This window comes from Canis aureus, chromosome 34, assembly GCF_053574225.1.
Source record: "Canis aureus isolate CA01 chromosome 34, VMU_Caureus_v.1.0, whole genome shotgun sequence".
NCBI classification, from domain to species: domain Eukaryota; kingdom Metazoa; phylum Chordata; class Mammalia; order Carnivora; family Canidae; genus Canis; species Canis aureus.
The window spans coordinates 25,545,077-25,564,652 of NC_135644.1; the positions used below are offsets into that span (position 1 = coordinate 25,545,077).

The 19,576-nt window shown below is 34.3% G+C and overlaps 1 protein-coding gene and 1 pseudogene across 1 annotated transcript in view; one reads left to right on the forward strand and one right to left on the reverse strand.

Annotated features, from left to right (window-relative positions):
- Nucleotides 1–19,576, forward strand: part of BAZ2B (bromodomain adjacent to zinc finger domain 2B) — a 294,178-nt gene that overhangs the window by 31,443 nt on the left and 243,159 nt on the right. The gene's annotated exons all lie outside the window — the stretch shown is intronic.
- Nucleotides 10,322–18,338, reverse strand: LOC144304749 (small ribosomal subunit protein eS1 pseudogene; annotated as a pseudogene).

Below are 19,576 nucleotides of genomic sequence, written 5' to 3' on the forward strand. Positions count from 1 at the left end.
ACATATAAGTGAGATCATATGGTATTTTTCTTTCTTTAACTTATTTTAGTTAGCATTATGCCCTAAGTTCCATCCATTTTGTTACAAATAGCAGTATTTCGATTTTATGGTTGAGTAATACTTCATTGTAAAAATATACATTTTCCTTATCCATTCATCCATTAATGCATACTTTGGTTGCTTCTTGACTATTGTAAATAATTCTGCAGTGAACATATGTATCTGGGGGTGTATATATCTTTTTGAGTTAGTATTTTTAGTCTTCTTCAAGTACCCAGAATTAAAATTGCTAGATCATATATGGCAGTTCTACTTTTCATTTTTTGAGGAACTTCCATACTGTTTTCCATAGAGGGTTTCCTTTTCTGTATATCCTTGCTAGTACTTGTTATTTCTTATTTTTTATATAATAGCCATTCTAAGGCATGTGAGGTGATACCTCATTGTGGTTTTGATTTGCATAATCTTGATGATCATTGATGTTGATTGAGCACCTGTTGACCATCTGTGTCTCTTCTTGAAAAAATGTTTAGATCCTCTGCCATTTTTTAATCAGTTTTTTTTTTTTTTTGCTATTGAGTTGTAGGAGTTCTTTCTATATTTTAGATGTTAATTTCTTATCAGATATATGATCTGCAAATATTTTCTGCCACTCAGTAAGTTGCCTTTTCATTTTTTTTAATGATGGTTTCCTTTGCTATATGGAAGGTTTTTAGATTGATTTAGTACTACTTGTTTATTTTTACATTTGTTGCCTTTGATTTTGGTGTCAAATCCAAAAAATGATTGCTAAGACCAATGTCACCTATGTTTTCTTCTGGAGGTTTTGTGGTTTTAGGTCTTATGTTCAAGTCTTTAATCCATTTTGAGTTGATTTTTTGTATGATGTAAGGCAGTGATCCAGTTTCTTTCTTTTTCGTGTAACCATCCAGTTTTCCTAATACCAGTAATTACATAGATTATCCTTTCCCCATTGTTTATTCTTGCTTCCTTTGTCACAAATTAGTTGACAGTATATGCATGAATTTATTTTTGGGCTTTCTATTTTGTTCCTTTGATCTTTGTGTCTTGGTTTGTTTTAATGCCAATACCATACTGTTTTGATTACCATTGTTTTATAATGCAGTTTGAAATCAGGACGTGTGATCCCTCCAGCTTTGTTCTTTTTTCTCAAGATTGCTTTGGCTATTTGGAGTCTTTTGTAGTTCCATACAAATTTTAGGATTTATTTGGTCTATTTCTGTAAAAAAATGCTGTTGGAATTTCAGTAGGGATTGCATCGAATGTGTAGGCTGCTTTAAGCAGTATGGACATTTTAATAATATTAATTCCTCCAGCCCATAAGCATGGAATTTTTTTTCCATTTATTTATATCCTCTTCAGTGTCTTGCAGTTTTCAGTGTACAGGTTTTTCACCTCCTTGATTAAATTAATTCCTAGGATTTTTTTTTCTTTTATGTTGTAGTTAAAAATGGTTTGTTTTCTTAATTTCTCTTTGTGATAGTTATTTGTGTATCGAAATTAAATAGCTTTTTGTATATTGATTTTATATCCTACAACTTTACTGAATTCATTTGTTCTAGTAGTTTTTTGGTGGAGTCTTTAGGATTTTCTATTTTTAATATCTTGTCATCTGCAAACAGAGACAGTTTTACTTTTCCATTTCTGATTTGGATGCCTTTTATTTTTCTTTCTTGCCTAACTGGTCTGGCTAGAGCTTCCAATACTATGTGGAATAAAATAGGGAGAATTGCTATATGTATCTCTCTCTTGTTCCTGATCTTAGAGGGAAAATGTTCAGCTTTTCACAGTTGAGAACGATGTTTGCTGTGGGATTGTCATATATGGTCTTTATTATGTTGAAGAAAATTCATTTTATACCCATTTTGTTGAAAGTTTTTATCATAAATCGTTGAATTTGGTCATATGCTTTTTCCACATATATTGAGATAATTATATGACGCCTATTCTTCATTTTATTAATGTGGTATATTGCATGACTGATACGTGGATATTGAAGTATCCATGTACCCCAGGGATAAATTCCCCCTGATCATGATGTATGTTCCTTTTTAATATATTGATTTTGATTTGTTAATATGTTGTTGAGGATATTTGCATCTCTGTTTATCAGATAGGTTGGACTGTAATTTTCTTCCTTGTCTGATTTCATTATCATGGTAATGCTGGCCTCATAAAATGAATTTTGGATTGTTCCTTACTCCTTTTCTATTATTTATTTTTTTTTGGAAGGTTTGAGAAGGACCTTTTCTTTTTCCTAATGGAATAAATATATAAGCCTGGAGTTATTTCCCCTGAACTCCATCTTTCATACTAACTGCTTTTGGGGCACCTATACCTATAGTTTTTTAGTGATTTCAGATTTAATATTCTCAGTGTTAAAGTTGGAAGACTGACATTACCCAACTTTAAAATGTACAATAAGCCTACAGTAATCAAGACAGTGTGGTATTGGCACAAGAATAGACAAATAGATCAGTGGAACAGATTGGAAAACTCAGAAGTAGATCTACATCAATATAATCAATTTGATCTTTGACAAAGCAAAACAATAATAAAATGAGGTAAAGATAGTGCTTTCAGAAAATGGTGCTATAATAACTGGATATTCATGTGCAAAAATGAATTTAGATGAAGACTTTACATCCTTTATAAAAATTAACCTAAAATGAATCACAGACTGAAAAATGAAAAGGCAAAATTATAAAACTTCCAGAAGATAACATAGGATAACATCTAGATGACCTTGGGTATGGTCATGCCTTTTTCGATAAAACATTAAACCATGATTCATGAAAGAATTATTAAGTTCAATTTCATTAAAATTAAAAACTCGGTCTATGAAAGATAATTACAAGAGAATGAGAAGACAAGATCCAGAATAAGAGAATATATTTGCAAGAGACACTTTTTTTTTAATCTATTTATTTATTCATAGAGACAGAGACAGAGAGAGAGAGAGAGAGAGGCAGAGACACAGGCAGAGGGAGAAGCAGGCTCCATGTGGAGAGCCTGATGTGGGACTCGATCCAGGGTCTCCAGGATCACGCCCTGGGCTGCAAGCAGCGCTAAACCGCTGCGCCACCGGGGCTGCCCGCAAGAGACACTTTTGATAAAGACCATTATCCAAAGTATACAAAAAACTCTTAAAAATAATAAGAAAACAACCTAATTTTAAAAGGAGCCAAAGATCTTGACAGCTCACCAAATAAATACGTGAAAATGTGCTACATTTTATGTCATGAGAGAAATTCAAACTAAAACAATGAGATACTACTACACACTTGCTAGATTGTCCAAAATCTGAAACATTGACAACATCATATGCTGGAAAGGATGTGGAGCAACAGAAACTCATTCATTGCTAGTGGGAATGCAAAATGGTACAGCCACTTGGGAGTACAGTTTGGCAGTTTCTTACAAAATTAACCATATTCTTTCCATACATTTTAGCAATCATGCTCCTTGTCATTTACTCAGATTAGTTGAAAACTCATGTCCACAAAAAAGGATGAAATTTCATTCATGATTACCAAAACCTGGAAGCAACTCAGATCTCCTTTAGTGAATGGATAAATAATCCAGAAATGGACTGTTATTCAGCATTACAAAGAAATGAGTTATCAAGCTATGGAAAGACATGCAATCTTAAATGCCTATTATTGAGTGAAAGAAGCTAATCTGAAAAAGCTGCAGACTGTATGACTCCCAAGTATATGACATTCTGGAAAGGGCAAAACTGGGGATAGTAAGAAGATCAGTGTTTGCCAGAGGTTAGAAGGGTAGGAGGAATGAATTAGGTATAGCACAAAGGAATTTTAGGACAATTTTACTCTGTATGATGTTATATTGGTAGATGCATGTCATTATTATATATTTGTCCAAACCCATAGAATGTATTTCAAGAGTGTACCCTAATGTAAACTATGGACTTGGCATGATAGTGATGTGTTAGTGTAGGTTCATAAATTATAACAAATGTGCCACTTTGATGGAGCATTTTGATAACAGGTATGTATGTATGGGGCCAGAGAACTCTCTACCCTCCTATCAATTTTGCTGTGAACCTAAAATCTGTACAAGCGAGTAACCAGCCTGCCAACCTGTATGACTTAGAGTCTTACCAGTGGCCTACAAGGCCCCACATAACTTCCTTACGGCCCCTTCCCAGTTTCATGCCACTTCTTACTACATTTCCTGTAGTTTACTCTGGGCCAGCTACATTAGACTCCTTGGTGTTTCTTGTATACGTAACAGATGAACTCTTGCCTTAAAACATTGGCATTTCCCAGTCATTCAAATAACCCTATGGGTTGTTCTCAGCTCTTTCAAAGCATTTGGTCCAAAGTATTCTTCTGCATGACTTTAACACCCTAACTGAAATTGCAAACCTTCCTCCCTGTACTCCCTGCACTCCTTATCCTGTTCTGTGTTGTATTTCTTCCCTTGGCACTGATGGCCTTCAAATATTTCTATTATAGTTTTCTCTCCTAATGAAGGCAAAAATTATTATTTTTGTTTTGTTTTGTTTTTCTTCCTCCTGATGAATAGCATCTAGACAGCACTTGGTACATAGTAGACCCTGGATACGTTTTGTTTTTTTTTGTGGGTGGAATAAATGAATCTCGTACTATTAAAATTGATTTACTTGTCTTTACTCTTAAGAGGCAAGTGCTGTAACATGTGTCTCTTTCTTTTTTTCTCTTTTTTTGTATTTTTTAAATTGAAGTTCGATTTGCTAACATATAGTATAACACCCAGTGCTCATTCCATAGTGTCTGTTTCTTCAGTATTTCATACACATGGTTGTATGACACTTATTCTATTTATAAGACAATATACTTCTCACTTTATACAGGTATAATCATAACAGAATTACACATTGAATTACACATTAGATTTCTTCCCCTTATGTTCATAGGTACTTTTTTGTTGCTATGTATTCTACATAATTATACACATTATTTTGTTATCTTTCAAAATTCTTAGGAAATCATGTAGGCAATTCACAAAATAGAGAACACTGAAAAATTTTCTTGAGTTGATATTTTGCCATTTAACTATTGATTATTATGAGCATTTAAGTTTTTTTAACTTGTACTTTTAAAAAGCAAAATCTCAAGGGATCCCTGGATGGCTCAGCAGTTTAACGCCTGCCTTTGGTCTGGGGTGTGATCCTGGAGACCCAGGATCGAGTCCCACATCGGGCTCCCTGCATGGAGCCTGCTTCTCTCTCTGCCTGTGTCTCTGCCCCCTTCTCTCTCTCTGTGTCTCTCATGAATAAATAAATAAAATCTTTAAAAAAATAAAAAATAAAAAAAAAATAAAAAGGAAAGTCTCAGTGAATGTTCTTATAAATCTTTAATTCAGTAACCTGGAGATATATCATGTTATAAAAAAATGCATGAAGTTTAACATTTATAGAAGAGCCAATCAATATTTCTCTGTTATGAAAAGTTTCACTTTAAATAGTGTGAAACTTCCCTAGTGCATTTATATATGTTTTCTTCTTGGCTTCCTGTTTTTATTGCAGGAAGATATATTTTAAAGATTTATTTATTTTTGAGAGAGTGCATGCATAAGCAGGGGGAGGGGGAAGGGAGAGAGAATCCTTGAATAGACTCACCACTGAGAGCAGAGCCCAACTCAAGGCTTGATCCCAGGTTTCTGAGATGATGACCTGAGCTGAAATAGAGTCAGAGGTTTAACCGACTGAGCCACCTAGGCTGTGTATTCTTTTTAGACCTTTTTAAATGCATATGAATGACTACGTATACACAAAAACTAGTTAATATATGTATTATTGTGTAGTTTATCTTTCTTATCTTGTGTCCCAGAACTCTACTGTATCAGTATATAGGATGTCTTTGTAAAAATCATGCTATGAGGTAAAATCTTTTAATTATTCCTCTATTGATACACATTTCATTTGTCTAATTGTGAGAAATGGTGGGTTATACAAAGTTAGATATTTCTGTTCTACAGTGCATTATGATTCTTCAGAGAGGGTAAATGGTGTGTAGAATTTCCCGAACTTATTTCACCAATAGAACCTTTACTTTCATGAAGCATGTAATTCTTCCAAAGAGCATGTCATATCACTGATGCTCCATTAAATTTATTTGGAGCTCTAGTCAATCTTCTTATTTTACTTATAATGAAACGGAGACTGAGTAAATGGAAAATTAGAACTATACTCACAGTTTCTTTTTTTTTTTTTTTTATACTCACAGTTTCTTGACTGTTTTTCCATGTTGCTCCTGATGCTTTGAATTTAATCTTCACTTAATACTTTTTCCTGAATTCAAATAGGCAAGTGAAGCACAAAAATTTTTTATAAGGAAAAAACAGTTTTCGTGTATTGATACTAGGAAAAGTTAGTGTTTGTATGTTTTTAGGGTGTTTTTTTTATCAGCATGGAGTATCTTGACAGGTAATTAGTGACATGTGAAGACAATTTAGTTTTCAGTCAGGTTGATAGAGCTTTTCTATCTTTTTTTTTTTTTTAGATTTTATTTATTTAGAGAGAGAAAGAGTTGGGGAAGGGGCAGAGGGAGAAGAAGAGAGATTTGAATCTCAAGGAGACTCTGCATTGAGCATGGTGTCTGACGTAGGGCTTGATCTCACGACCATGAAAATCATGAACAAAATTGGAAATCAAGAGACAAGCAACTGAGCCATCCAGGCACCACTTGATACAGCTTTTCTTGATAAATGAACTAGTTCCTTTCTCATGTTTGAGTAATTCTTTCAGCTACTTTAAGAGTAAGAGTCACTTGAAAAGAGGTATTAAGTTTCATCGTGCCTAGTAAATTTCTTAGCTATTTATTTTACTTTTCTTTTTCTCATTAAGGTTAGTAGTTTTATTTCTTATAGTATTTTGGAGGACTCTAGTCATTTTAGATATGTTTTAAAATAGAGATACTGTTGAATCTTTTTTGCCATAATGGTCTTACTTTTGCCTTCCTTTGAGTTGTCAAGTCCTCTAATCTTAGGGTACAATTCAAAGTATGTTTTCTTTTGCTCATATAATGTTTGCTTAGATCAGTTATTTTGTGTAATGAAAACAATCATTGGGGGAGGAATTGATATTCCTCTTTTAGTTCTGTAATTGTTTTAAATTTTTTCTCTTTTTTGTAATAGTTTTTAAAATTTATTTAAAGAATGAAAATAGATTTTTTCTTTTTTTTTTTTTTGAAAATAGATTTTTTCTGATCATAAAGATAATGCATAGTCTTATAGAAAGTTTAAGTAATACATAAAGAATTTATGCAAGAAAGGTAAGGCACCTAAAATCCTTCTATCTGGAGGTAAGCCCTTTAACACTGTAGTTATATTGAACTTTCTTCTTGGTAAGTATACACGCATACATTTATAAATACAAGGTCATACTCTATTGACTTGTTATTTTCCCTTTTACTCAAGAAAGTATGTTGTAGAGCACTTCTTGTGAATATAGAGAATATAAATTACTTCTTAATGAGTACAAAGTCATTTTATGGATATATCCTAATTTAATTAATGCTCATTAATAGACATTTTGGATGGGTTCAAAGTTTTCCAAATTATGAATAGTTCCCACTTGAACATTTTTGTAGATTTGGCTTTATGCTCTTGTGATTATTTTTATAGTGTAATTCCTAAAAGAGAAATTGCTGGATCAGAATTCTGGTACTTGTTGCCAAACAGCTTTCCAAACAATGGTAACAATTTATAATCTCTCTAAAATTATATGAGAGTGTACTTGCTACCACATCTTACTCAATTCTGGATACTTTTTTTTTTAAACCTTTGATAATCTGTTTGGTACATAATGACTCAGAATTGTTCAAATTTGTATATCTTTGATTATTAGTCAGATGTAATATATTTTTAGGGAATGGCCACTTTTTTTTATAAGTGAACTCTACGCTCAACATGGGGCTCAAACTCACAACCTGGAGATCAAGCATCACCTGCTCCACTGTCTGAACCAGCCAGGTGCCCCATTTAATGACCACTTTTGTTTTTTTTGTTTTTTTGTTTTTTGTATAAATTTTCTGTTACAATGTTTTGCTTATACTGGTATTATGCTATTAGTGGCATATATTTATTTCATCCTCACAAGAATCCTTTGAGATAGACCCTACATCTGTTCCAGTCTATAGTTGAGGGAACTGTGATGTGTTTAAGTAACTTGCCCAAGATTACATAGCTAGTGTATGGTAAATCCAGGATTCAAATTCAGATTTTCTATACTCAGTAGGGTCAGCCAGATTTTCCTGAGCTTCTCAGTATATACCATTAGTATAATTCAATTTATGAATTGTTAATACTTTGAAGCTATTTGATTTTCAAGAATTTAGTAAGTTCTAGATTTTTTAAAGATTTTATTTATTTATTAGAGAGCACAGTTCAGCCTAGTATCTTCCTAACTTTAGTCTAAAAACAATTCCTATGAATGAAGGAAGATGTAGGGATTCTTTTCCTAGATGTGGATGTATTTTTGAAGATTTTGTATCCAAAATACATACTTACATATCCATATTACAATTTTATCTTTTGAAATTTTGATATTCTTAAGTACATACTGATATCACTATGAGGGTTTCATGATCACGTTTTTATACTTTTTGTAGATTTGGGCCTACTCTCCCAATTTCTAGTCTGTCAACATGGTTTTGACTCTTAGAATTTTAGGAGTGGAGCATCTGCAGTCTGAATTCCCCATTTTACAAATTAGGAACCTCAGACACAGAGAGATTAGTAAATTAATTAATGGCAAATGTTGTGGTTCAACCTTAACAGCAATTTTACTTATCTCATTTGGGGCATTTGAGTGTTTGCCTATTTTTGGCTGAAGACTTGTTAAGCATTTCCAAGTTAATGAATTCCTCAATCTATTTACCTTTATATTCTTTTTTTAAAAATATTTATTTATTCATGAGATACACAGAGAGAGAGAGAGAGAGAGAGAGAGGCAGAGACAGGCAGAGGGAGAAGCAGGTTTCATGCAGGGAGCCTGATGTGGGACTTGATCCCGGGTTTCCAGGATCACAGGCGCCAAACCGCTGAGCCACCCGGGCTGCCCTGCTTAGTCTTTTGAATTCACTTTCTGAACTTGTTCTTTAATTTTTGTTTTAGAAGTTCTGATTTATCATAGTGATTTTGAATCTTTGTAACTGAAATCAGAAATCAGAGTTGTAGGTACTTAGCTAGAGCCTGGGCTCTATGAAAGATGCTGTGCTTAAGAGTCTTGAGAAACCAACATGAATAACTCTATGCTTGATATCAAGCACCATATAATATGATGAATGTTGTAGAAATATAAGCAATACATTGTTTATATTTAGACACATAAATAACAACCATAAATATCTATAAATAGATGTCCTAAGTTTTGCAGGATGATAGAGAAAGGAGTGGTTAATTTTAACTGGAATAGATGCATAAGAAAGATGTGTAGACTTAAACTTTGTGGTCCTTGATTATAGCCCTGTTGAATTATGAAATCCTGTTGAAGTTTATAATAGTACGTTTGGAAGGGTCTGGGAATGGAGATGAAGGAAAACTTGAAAATGATTGTTACTATCCCACTCTACTGCAGTATATCTTTTACTGCCATCACTCCAGTGAAACAGTTCTTAAGAAAGATCAATAACAATTACTCGTTGCTAAATTCTGTGTGGGAATTTTTCAATTCTCATGTATGATTCTCTGTCGAAATTAACATGTTAACGTCTCATTATCTCTCTTTTTTTATTTTTATTTTTTAAAGATTTTTTATTTATTTATTCATAGAGACACACAGAGAGAGAGGCAGAGACACAGGCAGAGGGAGAAGCAGGCTCCATGCAGAGAGCCTGATGTGGGACTCCATCCAGGGTCTCCAGGATCAGGCCCTGGACTGCAGGCGGCGCTAAACCGCTGAGTCGCCGGGGCTGCCCTCTCTGTCTCTTTTTAAAGATTTATTTATTTTAGAGAGAGAACAAGCACAGGTGAGCAAGCAGGGGTGGGGGGGAGGATGGAATTCTATCCTCCAGCTAAAAAGAAGACTATGAACATTGAGTAGTCTCTGCACAGATGCCACATCTAGAAGGAGGTCATTCTCTGTGCTAAGGTGGTAAAAATATTCCTGCTAATATTTTTAAATGGTTTTTTAAGTCTGATTTGGAAATCTGGAATTGTGAGTTAGAGATCCAATTTAATTTTTCTCTCAAAATTTTAGCCGGTTTTCCCAACATTATTTATTGAATACTTCTTTCTTTCTTCACTAATTTGAAACACCACTTTAAAAATACATACTAATTAATTCACAGGACTGTTTTTGTATTCTTTGAATTGTTTCTTCCATATTCCTTTTTTTTTTTTAACATGACAAATAAGATTTCTTATTTGTCACCATTAAATGTCTGAATTTTAAACAGATTCTTGAACTGGTGGCTCATATCCATTAGCTCATTCCACTTGGGAAGTAGTCTCATTTCCAGTAGCTTTTCTAGAATTACTACCTTCAACATGAAGCTTTATGAGCTTTCCCATTTCAAACTTGGGCTTCTTCAGCATTTTTACATTTCAACAAAGACATCATGGAGTGGATAAATAGACCGGCAAGCCTTCTTTTTAAGTCTTTCCTGATAGTGTCTGGAATCCATTTATTGACCACTTCTTTCAGGTCATTTGTCTGCACCTCTTGGGTCATGATTTCCGTCACCTTTTTCCAAATTTGGCAGACCTGTTGGGACTGAGCATAGGAGGTCTTCTGAATCTGGTTTTTGCATTTTTTTTTAGTAAAACAGACAATAAAATAAATAAATAAAATAGCCATCAGTAATCTTGACGTCAACATGAGCTTCAATCATGCTCTGCCATTTTTTGACCATGGAGCACATCTTGTCACAGGTAGGAACTATGCCAAGGAAATTAGTCAGTTGTTGCCCTGAATGTCCTCAGTTCTAAATGCAACTTCATTCTGTAGATCAGGAAGGCTCACTTCAAAAACATGACCCTTGAGACGATCAGATATGGTTTGGTTCTTTGAGTACTTGTGGCTGGTGTTTTTCCAATATTTCTTAAATTGAACATAGCTGATGCTTTCACATTATACTAATCTTTCCTAGAAAATAAATCAACTACTTTCTTGGCTCCCTTTCAAAAGTAGCTTAGGTTCTTGCTGACTGCCTTGGCACTGCACAGGGAGCCAAGAGTTTCTTTCATATTCTTATTTCTTCCTCAGTACCTCAATTTTAATTGCTAACTTGTATAAGTTTTGATATTTCTTGGGACAGACCTTTTTTTTTTAAGATTTTATTCATGAGAGACACAGAGAGAGCGAGAGAGAGAGAAAAGCAGAGACACAGGCAGAGGGAGAAACAGGCTCCATGCAGGGAGCCCGATGTGGGACTCAATCCCTGGTCTCCAAGATTATGCCCTGAGCTGAAGGCAGCGCTAAACCACTGAGCCACCAGGGCTGCCCTAGGACAGGCCTTTCATCTTTGGTCCTGTATTTTTGTTTTTTCAGGTGTATTTTGACCATTTTGTCAAGTCCCAGAAAATAATCCTTTGAATTTTGACCGGGGTTGTACTTAAATTCACAATTTTTAATTTGTTCTATTTTTATTTCGTTTTATGACCTATACAGTGAAATTTTCCTGGGAGTAGAAAGTAGTCATTTATTCTTGTTTCTTGGTATATGTTTTCTTCATTAATCTCTCACATACTGGGTTTATTTCATGACTTTTAATGACAAAATTTTTATCCAGCTTTTTCTTCTGGTTAAGTCATCTTCTTATAAGGACAGATTCATAAAGACCTACTATTTGCTTAAGAATATACAGGTAGATTCTTCTTGACTTCTTTCCCTGTTTCCCTGGGTACTATTTTGTATCCTGAAGGTTTTGATAATATAGGTTTATTCAATCTCTTAGCTCTTTGTTCAACAGCACAAGAGGTTGGGGGGGAGTACTGGATCATTGTTTTTTTTTTTCTTTTAATTTTTATTTATTTATGGTAGTCACACACAGAGAGAGAGAGATAGAGAGATAGAGGCAGAGACACAGGCAGAGGGAGAAGCAGGCTCCATGCACCGGGAGCCCGACGCGGGATTTGATCCCGGGTCTCCAGGATCGCGCCCTGGGCCAAAGGCAGGCGCCAAACCTCTGCGCCACCCAGGGATCCCCTGGATCATTGTTTTTGACGATTGTTATTTTGTTTTCTTTATGACCATAGCATTCATATGTAGACTCATAACCTTTGGAAAAACTGCCTGCCCAGGCCCCAGTTCTGTTTTTACTCCCACTTGATTGATTGATTGATTGATTTTATTTTTAAGTAATCTCTGTGCCCAGTGTAGGACTCACAACCCCGAACTCCATGAGCCAGCCAGGTGCTCCTTTATTTCCACTGTAGAGTGCCTACTTGGTGAAAGAGAGTTTTGAAAATTTGCCCATTGCCTCTAAGAGCACTTTATCTGATAAGACTGTGTATCCATCCATCTACTCTCCCAACTCCTTATCACCTCTGCAAACAATTGCAGCCTCATTTGCTATTATTTTATACCTGTGAAAAAAACCTTAAGAAGATTGGTGTTTTTCTTTCCTATAGTGTTTCTTCTTTTATATTGCCAACTTGAAAGATCCTCCCTCCAACCACACCCCCAAATCAGAGCAAGCCCTAACCACTCTTTGGAATCTGGGTCACAGGTGAATGCTGAGGAGTGCCTATGTTCATTCTCTTTAGCTGTGCTTTTGCAAAAATGAATATTTTTCATCAGTGGCAGGAATAAGAATATCCCCATGCCATGGACCAGTCTTTTCCGTGGCTCTCTTCAGTCTTCGTTACTTGTTCCTAACACATTTGATCTTTACTTTATTGGTTCTAGATTATAGTTATAAGGATTCAGGCTAAAAAAACGTCTCAGTGAAGAGCTTATCTTGAAAGAGTCAGAACTGCTGTGTATAATAGTATTATTTACTATTTGCTCTCCTGTTCATTCTTTTATACCTCCCCCAAACAAAAAGCTTTTTATTTTTTGAAATTATTTATCTTTTTAAAATTTTAATACCAGAATAGTTAACATATAGTGTTATGTTAGCTTCAGTTGTAAAGTGTAGTGCCTCAACAATTCTATATATCACCAATACTCAATCAAGACAAGTACACTCCTTAATCCCCATCACCTATTTCTCCCATCTTCCCTCCCCACCTCCACTCTGGTAACCATCAGTTCAAAACAAAAATATTTTATTTACTTATTTTTTTAAAAGATTTTATGTATTTATTTATTCATGAGAGATACAGAGAGAAAGGCAGAGACATAGGCAGAGGGAAAAGCAGGCTTCATGCAGGACTCAATCCAGGGACTCCCGGATCATGCCCTGAGCCAAAGGCAGGCGCTCAACCACTGAGGCACCCAACTGTCCTAAAACAAAAAGCTTTTAAAGTCATGTCTGATTCAGTATTTTTGGTGTAGTAGAAATTTTGGAAGTAGAGCATGCTTGCTTATTGTCAGCAAACAAAATGAAGTGCCAAGGTGCCTATGGTCCTATTGCAGGAATTATAGAGATAATCTTAATTTTGATGTAGTAGTAAGGTCACACAGTGCTGCTTTAGGTTCTGCATTACAATTTTTAGTATTTCTTTTCACTTGCCCCTCTGACATGACCAAGAGAAGTCCTTCCCATTGTTTAGGTTTGGGACATGTTGGCATTTAAGTCCTCTGTAGTCTGCCACTTTGTTATCTATATAATTTTGGTAAATCATTTAATCATTCTTTAAGCTTCAATTTCCTTTTCTGTGATGATACTTGCTCTGTGTACTTCATTGATATGTTAAGAAGTAATATGAAAAAATATATAAATTATCTTTATAGATTATAAAATTTCATACGGGTAAACAAGATTTGTGCTAGGATACAATAAAACAATTACTGGAGACAGTGTTGGAGTTCTATCAGAAAATTATTTTTCTACCTGCATCAAGCCCTTCTATGAATATAAAGTCTAATTTACCTTCTTATAATATATATTATTTATAGAGCTTATTAATGATTAAATAAAGCAAAACAGGATAGTACGCAATATGAGAAAGCAACACTATTTCAGCAGTCTAAATATGATATCTTTGCAAGTACATAATATTGGGGAATGAGTTTTTGTCTGAATGTATAACTTCTAATATACTAAAGCTTAGATTTTGTTGAGATGTAATACAGAAATAGATGGAAAAAAGGATTCCAGTCCATGTGTTCAAAATTCGTATTAACCATATTACCATGCTTCCTTCTCATCATTATAAAGTGAGACTAATATAGTAATAATAATAAATAGATAAAAATTTCAACTAAAATGAAAATAAGATTAAAAACTAATGAGGGGCACTTGGGTGGTTCAGTTAGTTGACTGACCGACTCTTGACCTCAGCTCAGATCTTGATCTGAGAGTTGTGAATTCAAGCCCCTCCACTGGACTCTGTCCTGGGTGTGGAGCCATCTTTGGAAAAAAAAGAAGCAATAAACATAAAAAGACTACTGAAAAAAGCAATGAAACAGCAAGGAAGAAAGTAAATCAGAAGTAAGATAAAATAATTTTATTTTTAAAGATTTTATTTATTTATTTGACAGCACAAACAGGAGGAGCAACAGAGGGATTATGAATGATGGAGCCCCATTTTGAGCAGGGAGCCTGCTTCTCCCTCTGCCTGTGTCTCTGCCTCTCTCTCTCTCGCTATCATTAATAAATAAATAAATAATAAATAAATAAATAAATAAATCTTTAAAAAAAGAATGAGTACAGTTATTTAAATCTTCAGAAAAATTTAAAGTTAACAAAACTCTAATCTCCTGTGCATATTTTAATTTTTACTTTTTATGTTTTGTGTTTTTTCTTCCATTCAATACAGAAGCCAGTCCAGGATCAAGCTTTATAATTAATTGTCATTTTTCTTTGGTTTCCTTTAATCTATAACTTCTCAATAGTTTTTTTTTTATCATCTTTAACACTGATGTTTTTGAAGAAAATATCTCCCCCACTTCTTTTTAATCGAATGCCCCTAATTTGGGTTTGTCTGATATTTCCTCATGGTTAGATTCAGGTTATGCATTCCAGGCCAGAATACTACAGAATATTTGCATTGTAAGTGACCACCTTTATGTTCCATTCATTGAAATTAGCTCATTGAACTTTCTTTCTCCTTTGCTTTTTTACTCTTAAGTTGTACTGCACACAATCAGGATGTTAACAGTGTTTTTCAAAGAACATATGGTGTTATGGGGATGGATAGTGGTGATGGCTGCACAAAAATGTGAATGCACTTAGTACCACTGAACTGTACATTTAAAACTAAGATGGTATATTTTATATTTATTTTAATATAATTTAAAAATGGTAAAGAAAAGAATTATAGACCTAATTTTTATATTTCTTATGAACACTATTAGGGACAGTTGCCTGGAAAAAGCCGAATACAAATAATACATGCTTTAAAAATATTTAGTAATTGTTTCATAATTATTAACATCATTATTTTAGTAGTAGATAATGTAGTACAAGAATAGCTTTTATTCTATGTATGATTTGCTTTTCCTATGATATTGTTCTATTTTTTTTTTTTTTTTTTTTGCTTCTTAACTACCACCTTGCACCTTGCAATTTGTGGTTTTAGTCCTCAACATTCTTAAAATGTTTTGATACTTTCTCTTTAATCAGGATAAAATCAGCAAAAGAAAAGTTATTTGTTTAGTAAGTTGCTGTACTTTAAAAAAAGAAGTTATCCTGGGGCTCCTTGCTGGCTCAGCCAGTAGAGCATGTTACTCTTGATCTCAGGGTTGTAAGTTCAAAATCCGCATTGGGTGTAGAGGTTACCTAAAAATAAAATCTTAGGAAAGAAAAAGAAAAATTGTCCTGCTCTTTATGTTCCTGTCTTACCAAAATGCATATTTAATATAGTAAACAAATAGTTGATGACTTACCTTTTAGCGTAGCCTATATTATATGGATATGTGGAATTTTCTTTTCTATTATGATTGGTTCTTTATTGTGGTGTTAATCCTTAATAGAATCAGCCACATAATCCTAAATATAAGAAATCTAAACTAGATAATTATTATTATCACATTTATAAAAAGTAATTTGCTGTCTTGTCCTACTCTTTATTGAAATAATTCCTTTGTGCATCATGGTTATATTCTCCTTTTTAAATCCAGTGACCTTGTCTTAGTCTTTTTTTTTTTTTTTTTGACCTTGTCTTAGTCTTCATCATCATATTACCTAGAGTATTAGCAATGAATCTTAGCTTTTTTTTTTTTTTTTTTTTAATTTTTATTTATTTATGATAGTTACAGAGAGAGAGAGAGAGGCAGAGACACAGGCAGAGGGAGAAGCAGGCTCCATGCGCCGGGAGCCCGACGTGGGACTCGATCCCGGGTCTCCAGGATCGCACCCTGGGCCAAAGGCAGGCGCCAAACTGCTGCGCCACCCAGGGATCCCGAATCTTAGCTTTTTGAATCAAAATTAGTCTGTGACTTATGAAATTCCCATATATAAAAATATTTTCATAAAATTTAAAAGAACTGCCTTTTGGTCCTCTATCTTTAAGAGAATTTTAGATCCAAATGATTTGTTTACCTCTGAGGTATTAGGGGGTAGTATTAAAAGTAGAGCTCTTGGGGCACCTGGTGACTCAGTGTGTTAAGCAATCCTCATTTCAGCTCAGATCACGATTGCAGGGTCATGGTTAATTCCTGATTCTGGCTCTAAGCTCAACACAGAGTCTGCTTGTCCCTCTCCTCCTGCCTCTCCTTCTGTGTACTCCTGCTCACTCTCTCTCAAATAAGTAAATAAAATCCTAAAAAAAAAAAAAAAAAGTGTAACTCCTGAGGGTAACAAGGCCTCTAAATAGTTTCCAGAATCTTAAGCTGAAAGAACAATTGGATCTGATCCACAGTGGTTACTTTGGCTGTACAATCAGTTACAGAGATTTTGAGGCTGTGTCTGTGCTAGGGGCTAGATTCATTTCATTAATTAAACAAATAATTATTTATTGAACATCTATTATGGATTAAGCATTGGGAAAACAGTGATGCACAGTACACATTTCCTGCTCTCAAAAAATAGGGAATGATTACTGACTCTAATTACTCACTCGAAAGAGAAGATGATTATTGTAAAGCTTAGACTCTAAAAATCAGAGAGATCCAATAGAGCTTGTAGTTCTGTTGTTTAAGTGCAGGGCTATTACAAGAAGTGGATTTTTGTTTTCTTTTTTGTCTTTTAAGATTTTATTTATTTATTAGAGAGAGAGAGTGAGAGAGAGATCACAAGCAGGGGGGAGGGGTAGAGGGAAAAGCAGACTCCCCACCGAGCAGGAAATTCGATGCAGGACTCCATCCCAGCAACGTAGGATCATGACCTGAGTCAAAGGTAGATGCTTAATCAACTGAGTTACCCAGCTGCCCCTTGTTTTCTAATTAATTCTAACCATTTTCAGTAAAGCCTGGAGTTACACAGTAACTTTGACGTTTAGAGTTTGGAAGACATAAATGGGTTTTTATAGATCTCTTTAAATTGTGTCAGTTAATAAAATCAAAGCATTTTACATTCAAATATTGGTATTCAGAATCCTCTACATTCAGTTACTGTATCTTTGAAAAGAGATATGTCTTCTAGAATAGTCATAACTTTAAAAGTTGCTAGTAGAATAGTCTTTTGTATAAATTTATTATGGTTTCAGAAATTTGTTAAAGTTTTTTTAAAGATTTTATTTTTATTTATTTATTTTATTTATTTTATTTTTATTTTTTTAAAGATTTTATTTACTTATTTATGAGAGACACAGAGAGCAAGAGAGGCAGAGACACAGGCAGAGGGAGAAGCAGGCTCCAAGCAGGGAGCCTGACGTGGGACTCGATCCCAGGACTCCAGGATCATGCCCTGGGCCGAAAGCAGGTGCTAAACCCGCTGAGCTCAGAGATCCCAGATTTTATTTTTAAAGTGGGGATTGAACCCATAACCCCTGAGATCAGGAGTCACATGCTTCACTGACTGAGCCAGCCAGGCTCCCCCAGAGATTTGTTTTTTATTATTATATAATTGTCTAATTATTTTGTAGAGCAAAGAAATTGAAGTAGAATGTTTTGTAAATAGACATTATTAAATGTATTAAGGGAACATCTGTCTCAAATGGCACTGTTTTGAATCTTTCTATAAATTGCTTCCATGCATTACAATTACTGTATTTTTACTGACAATTGTATCACTCATTTCTAATAAACTGAATTTAGTACATTTTCTACAATCAGGATTCCAAATCTTTTCACTTTCTCAAACCTCCAAACTCTCCATGGTCCCTTGCAATCTTTTTTACAATTAAAAAAAAAAATGTTTAAAACATTCCAAACATACAGACTCTAAAATAGTACAATGAAAGTGTTTGTACTGTACCTACCACCTTGCTTTAATAAATGTTAACTTTTTGCCACATATGGTTCAACTTATTATACATAAATAAAAACAGATACACTTGAAACCTCATATATACCTACATAACCCCATTCTTTTTCTTTCTTCTCTCCATGGAAGAGATCTTTATGTTAGTCACTCCTAGGAAAGTATACCTTTTTTACTATACATGCATATGATATGCAGTATTGTTTGGCATGTTTTAAAACCTTATATAACATTATACTGTATGTATCATTTTCCAATCTGCTTTTATCACTAATCTGTTTTTCAGATTTATCTATATTTATTCATGTACTGTAAGTCATTCATCTTCATTACTGAAGAGTATTTTATTGTATGAATATAATATAGTTAATTTATCTGTTCTAATAATGGATATATAGGGTGTTTATAATTTTTCACTATGAATGTCAAAAGGAACATTCCTCTCCTTGTCTTCTTATGCATAGCTGTGGGAGTTATGAAGAGTGTATATCTAGAATTGGATTTGCACCTTGAAATGATTATCTAATGACAAATTGCTCCCTGCTGGTTGTATGTTAACATTCCACAGTCCATAGGCCTGTGTTGTGACTTGGGACAGCTCTGACCGCATGGCTGGCAGCAGACCACACCCACCTTTCCCTCAGTGTATTCCTTTCACTGCTCCCAAGGGCCCCCTGAGCCCCTGATGTCTCTACATCTGGATAGTCTACACCTACATCCGTCCTGCCGCGGGTCGTTGGCTTTTCTGGATAACATCATCATGTAGGGGGTAATTGCTATGACACAGTACATGCAAACTTCGTATCTTTTTGATCCTTAATGAATTCGATGTTATTAGACATAAAATTTTGCCAATCTGGTTATTAAGTGATTCCTGATCATTATTTTTATTTCTCCCATTGCCTGATTGAATATCTTTCATTCATTTACTAGTCATCTAAGATTCTTCTTTTGTGATTTGCCTGTTGATATTCTTGGCCCATTTTTCGAACTTAAGTTGTCTATTTGTTATTCTATAGTTATAGCAATTGGAGCTATCTTTTCTCAGTGGCTTGTCTTTTCACTTTGATTAAAATGTCTTTGTTGTATAGAAATTTAAAAATTGTTAGTTTTTTCTGTTACGATTATGCTTT